Source organism: Ovis aries, chromosome X (genome assembly GCF_016772045.2).
Source record: "Ovis aries strain OAR_USU_Benz2616 breed Rambouillet chromosome X, ARS-UI_Ramb_v3.0, whole genome shotgun sequence".
Taxonomy (NCBI): Eukaryota; Metazoa; Chordata; class Mammalia; order Artiodactyla; family Bovidae; genus Ovis; species Ovis aries.
The window spans coordinates 59,433,878-59,439,534 of NC_056080.1; positions in this window are offsets into that span (position 1 = coordinate 59,433,878).

Sequence of the window (5,657 nt, forward strand, 5' to 3'; positions counted from 1 at the left end):
GACATTGTACCTGATGAAAGAAAACGCAAAAACCCTCAACAAAATAATATTGAACATTAAAAATCATTTGATAACCTCAATAGAAAAACTGAATTTGATGAAATTCAAAATTCATTCATGATTAAAAAAAAAAAAATTCTCAACAACCTGGATATAGAGGGAACACAACCCCAAAAAGTAAAAGCCCTATAAAAATCAACAGCCACCATCATACTCAATTGTGAAAACTGAGTTTTCCCAGGAACAACATGAGGATGCCTACTCTAGCTATTCTTACTCTACATATATTATCAATACTAGAAAGAGCAATTATACAAAAAGAGGAAACAAATCACATCCAAATTGGAAAGAAATAAACAAAACTGTCACTATTTGCACATGTCATGATAATAGTATAGCATATGCTATTATAATATATAGAAAACATTAAAGGCCCCATCATAAATTATTAAAACTAATAAATCAGTATCAGTTCAGCTGCTCAGTCATCTCCAACTCCTTGTGACCCCATGGACTACAGCACACTAGGATTCCCTGTCCATCACCAACACCAACTACCAGAGCTTGCTCAAACTCATGCCCATTGAGTTGGTAATGCCATCCAACCATCACATTTTCTGTTGTCCCCTTTTCTTTCTGCCTTCAATCTTTCTCAGTTATCAAAGTCTTAACCAGTGATTCAGTTCTTCACATCAGGTGGCCAAAGTATTGGAGTTTCAGCTTCAGCATCAGTCGTTCCAATGGATATTCAGGACTGATTTCCTTTAAGATTGACTGGTTTGATCTCCTTGCAGTCCAAGGGATTCTCAAGAGTGTACTAAAACACCACAGGTCAAAAGCATCAATTCTTTGACACTCACCTTTCTTTATAGTCAAATTCTCACATCCACACATGACTACTGGAAAAACCATAGCTTTGACTCTACAGACTTTATCAGCAAAGCAGTGTCTCTTCTTTTTAATATGCTGTCTATGTTGGTCATAGCTTTTCTTCCAAGAAGCAAGGGTCTTTTAATTTCATGGCTGCAGTCACCATCTTCAGTGATTGTGGAGACCAAAAATAAAGTCTGTCACTGTTTCCATTGTTTCCCCATCTATTTGCCATGAAGTGATGGGACAAGATGCCATGATCTTAATTTTTTGAATGTTAAGTATTAAGTCAGCTTTTTCATTCTCCTCCTTAACTTATATCAGGAGGCTCTCCAGTTCTTTGGTTTCTGCCTTAAGGGTGGTGTTATCTGCATACCTGAGGTTATTGATTATTCTCCCAGAAATCTTGATTCCAGCTTGTGCTTCATTCAGCCCAACATTTCTCATGATGTACTCTGTATATAAGTTAAATAAGCAGAGTGACAATATACAAACTTGATGTACTCCTTTCCCAATTTGGAACCAATCTATTGTTCTATGTCCGGTTCTAACTGTTGCTTCTTGACTTGCATACAGATTTCTCAGAAGGCAGGTAAGGTGGTCTGCTATTCCCATCTCTTGAAGAATTTTCCACAATTTGTTGTGATCCACACAGTCAAAGGTGGTAGTTTTAGAAGGTCTTGTAGGTCTTCATAGAACCGTTCAACTTCAGCTTTTTCAGCATTACTGGTTGGGGCAGACTTGGATTACTGTTATATTGAATGGTTTGTTTTGGAAATGAACAGAGATCATTCTGTCGTTTTTGAGACTGCAACCAAGTACTGCATTTTGGACTCATTTGTTGACTAGGAGGGCTACACCATTTCTTCTAAGGGATTCTTGCCCACAGTAGTAGATATAATTGTCATCTGAATTAAATCCACTCATTCCAGTCCATTTTAGTTCACTGATTCCTAAAATGTCAATGTTCACTCTTGATATCTTCTGTTTGACCACTTCCAATTTACCTTGATTCATGGACCTAACATTCCTGGTTCCTATGCAATATTGTTCTTCATAGCGTCAGCTTTACCTCCATCACCAGTCACATCCATGGGCATTGTTTTTGCTTTTGCTCCGTCTCTTCATTCTTTCTGTAGTTATTTCTCCACTCTTCTCCAGTAGCATTTTGCACACCAACAGACCTGGGGTGTTCATCTTTCAGTTTTATATCTTTTTTGCCATTTCATGCCATTCGTGGGATTCTCAAGTCAAGAATACTGAAGTGGTTTGCCATTCCCTTCTCCAGTGGACCACGTTTTGTCAGAACTCTCCACCATGACCCATCCATCTTGGGTGGCCCTGTATGACATAGCTCATAGTTTCATTGAGTTAGACATGGCTGTGGTCCATGTGATCAGTTTTATTAGCTTTATGTGATTGTGGTTTCATTCTGTCTGCCCTATGAAAGATAAGGATATGAGGCTTATGGGAGCTTCTTGATGGTAGAGACTGACTGTGGGGGAAATTGGGTCTTGTTCTGATGGGCGGGGCCATGCTCAGTAAATTTTTAATCCAATTTTCTGTTTATGGATGTGGCTCTGTTTCCTCCTTACTATTTGACCTGAGACCAAACTATGCTGGAGGTAGTGAAGATAATGATGACCTCCTTCAAAAGGTCCTGTGCATGCACTACTGCATTCAGCGCCCCTGACTCTCCTGCAGGACACTACCGACCCATGCCTCTGCCAGAGACTCCAGGACTCTCACAGGCAAGTCCAGGTCAGTCTCTTGTGGGGTCACTGCTCCTTTCTCCTGGGTCCTTGTGCACACAAAATTTTGTTTGTGCCCTCAAAGAGTCTGTTTCCTCAATTCTGTGTAAGTTCTCTAATCAAATTCCACCAGCCTCTAAAGTCAAATTCCCTGGGTGTTCTCAGTCCATTTGCTGGATCCCTAGGTTGGGAAGTCTGTTGTGGGTCCTAGAACTTTCTTAACAGTGTGAGAATTTATTAGGTATAATTGTTCTTCACTTTGTGGGTAGTCTACTTGGTGACTCTATGGTGGGGTTAACGGTGACCTCCTCCAAAAGGCCTTATGCCACATGCTGTGTGACCCAGGTTTGCTGCACCCAGAGCCTCTGCCCATGTGACAGGCCACTGTTGACCCATACCTCCACAGGAGACACTCACTCAAAGGCAAATCTGGCCCAGCCTCTGTGGGTTCTCTGAGTCCTTGTGTACACAAGGTTTTGTTTGAGCCCTCTGAGCATCTCTGGTGGGCATAGGATTTGATTCTTAACACAATTTCACCCCTCCCACCATCTTTCTGGGGCTTCTCCTTTGCCCTTGGGGGTGGGGTAACTTTTTTTTTTTTGGTGGGATCCAACATTCTCCTGTTGATGGTTGCTCAGCAGTGAGCTGTAATTTTGGAGTTTTCACAGGAGAAGATGAGCACTCATCCTTCTACTCTGCCATCTTGGGCTTCCCCAAGAACTAGTGAATAAGTTTAGCAAAATTTCCAAATACAAATTTAATTTCAGAAATGTGTTGCACTTCTATGCACTAAAAACAAACTACAGAATGAGAAATGAAAAAAAAATCATTTAAAATTTCATTAAAATAAATTACATAGTAATAATTTTAACCAAGGAGATAAAAGCCATGTAATATGAAAGCTATAAAATATTGATAAAAGAGATTAAGCAGGATACAAATAAGTGGACAGATATGCCATGTGCATGGATTAGAAGAATTAATGTATTTTTTAAAATGTCCATACTACTTAAGGAAACCTACAGCTTTAATGCAACCTTAACAAAATACCAGTGGCTTTTTCACAGAACTAGGACAAATTTAAAAAATATCTGTTGGTAACACAAATACTCCAAATAGTAAAAAAAAATCTTGAAAGGAAACAAAACTGAAAGTATCACACCCCTTTGTTTCAAACTATACCACAAAGCTATAGTAGTCACAACAGTGTTGTATTTATACAAAAACAGACTCATAGATTAATGAAACAAAATAAAGAGATCAAAAATAAACTGACATTCATATACTCAATTAATGTATGAAAAAGAAGCAAGAACATACAATGGAAAAGGAAGTCTCTTCAATAAATGGTAATGGGAAAACTGATCAGATACATGTGAAAAATTGGAACTGTACCATTTTCTGAAAACATATACAAAAACTTGTAAAAAAACAAAACAAAACAAAACAAAAATCATTGAGTGGCCAAGTTGATGGAATGGGAAGAGCCTGATTTCAGCTTTTCCACAAACAAAACTAAATGCAACTTTTTACAGTATGACTATTCATAGGAGCAACCAGAAGACTAACATAAAAGATATATGGTTAAAGATATAAAGACAGAACCACAACTAGATGGGTAAGAGTGGCAAAGATGCATAATAGTCAAGACCCATACTCCCAGCTAGCTTATTCACAAAATAAAGGACAATTACAATTGCAGACATTTTCTGCAAGGAGCAAGGGGTCTGAGTCCCACTTTGTGTTCTATAACCCAGGATTTCTAAACCAGGAAAATGAACACCCAAAAAGTTTGGTTTTGAAGGCCAGTGAGACATTTTCAAGAGAGCTAGAGGGCTGTGGGAAATAGAGTCTCTACTCTTAAATAGTGGGAAATAGAAGACTCTACTATTAAATAATGCACACAAAATCTCACACATGCTGAGAATCAAGGCAGAAGTAGTATTTTAAAAGTCTGGAAGTCTGGGTCAGACCCACTTGCTGACCTTGAAGAGCCTCCTAGAGAGGCAGAAGGCAATTGAAACTCACCCTGGGGATACAGATGCTGGTAGCAGCCATGTCCCACCATACCTGGTGCTGGTAAGTATAATTTTAGAATCCTCTTTCTAGCTTATTAACACCAGAACCCAGTCTCCCTCATCATTGAATTAGCACCAGTCTTGAAAAGACTTAGGCAGGGTGCTAGCCGGGTGGAGATACAGCCTCAAACACCATCGTGGTTACCTTGAGACATCCTGAGTCCCCAGCTACTACCAGGACATGGCCCTGCACACCAGAGGTCCAAATTCTAGACCCAACCACCAGCGGGTTGGAACTAGGTTCAGCATCTCTGTGGCCTTCCACAGATAGCTGTTGAATTTGACTGCACTGACCAGAATTCTGGCACTATCCCCAGAATCCAGTTTTGTACACTAGGGGAAGGGCAAAAGCCCTGGAATTATCTGGCGTCTGGCCCCACCCACCATCATGACAATGCCAGGATCAGAACTTCCCGGGACAGGCATCCAGCATCAGAAGAACTTTGTCCCAATCATCTAGCTGCCAGCAGCCTCCACACAAAGTGGGACCTGGTAACCAACTGGTCTAGGTGTCAGCCATGCCTACCATTGTGCCCACAATAGTCATACCCCCATGGCAGAAGGGCTAACACAGAGGACATCCCTAGAGAATATAGCTCTGATGACTAGCGATAAGTGGGCTGCTGAGGTCCATAGGACATTTCCTCTAAAAGGCCACTTCTCGTGATTCAATTCACATGATAGTATACATGTTAGAATGTCATTCTCCCAAATCATCCCACCCTCTCCCTCTCCCTCTGAGTCTAAAAGTCCATTATACACATCTGTGTCTCTTTCCCTGTCTTGCATACAGGGTCGTCATTGCCATCTTCCTAAATTCCATATATATGTGTTAGTATACTGTATTGGTGTTTTTCTTTCTGGCTTACTTCACTCTGTATAATCGGCTCCAGTTTCATCCATCTCATCAGAACTGATTCAAATGAATTCTTTTTAATGGCTGAGTAATACTCCATTG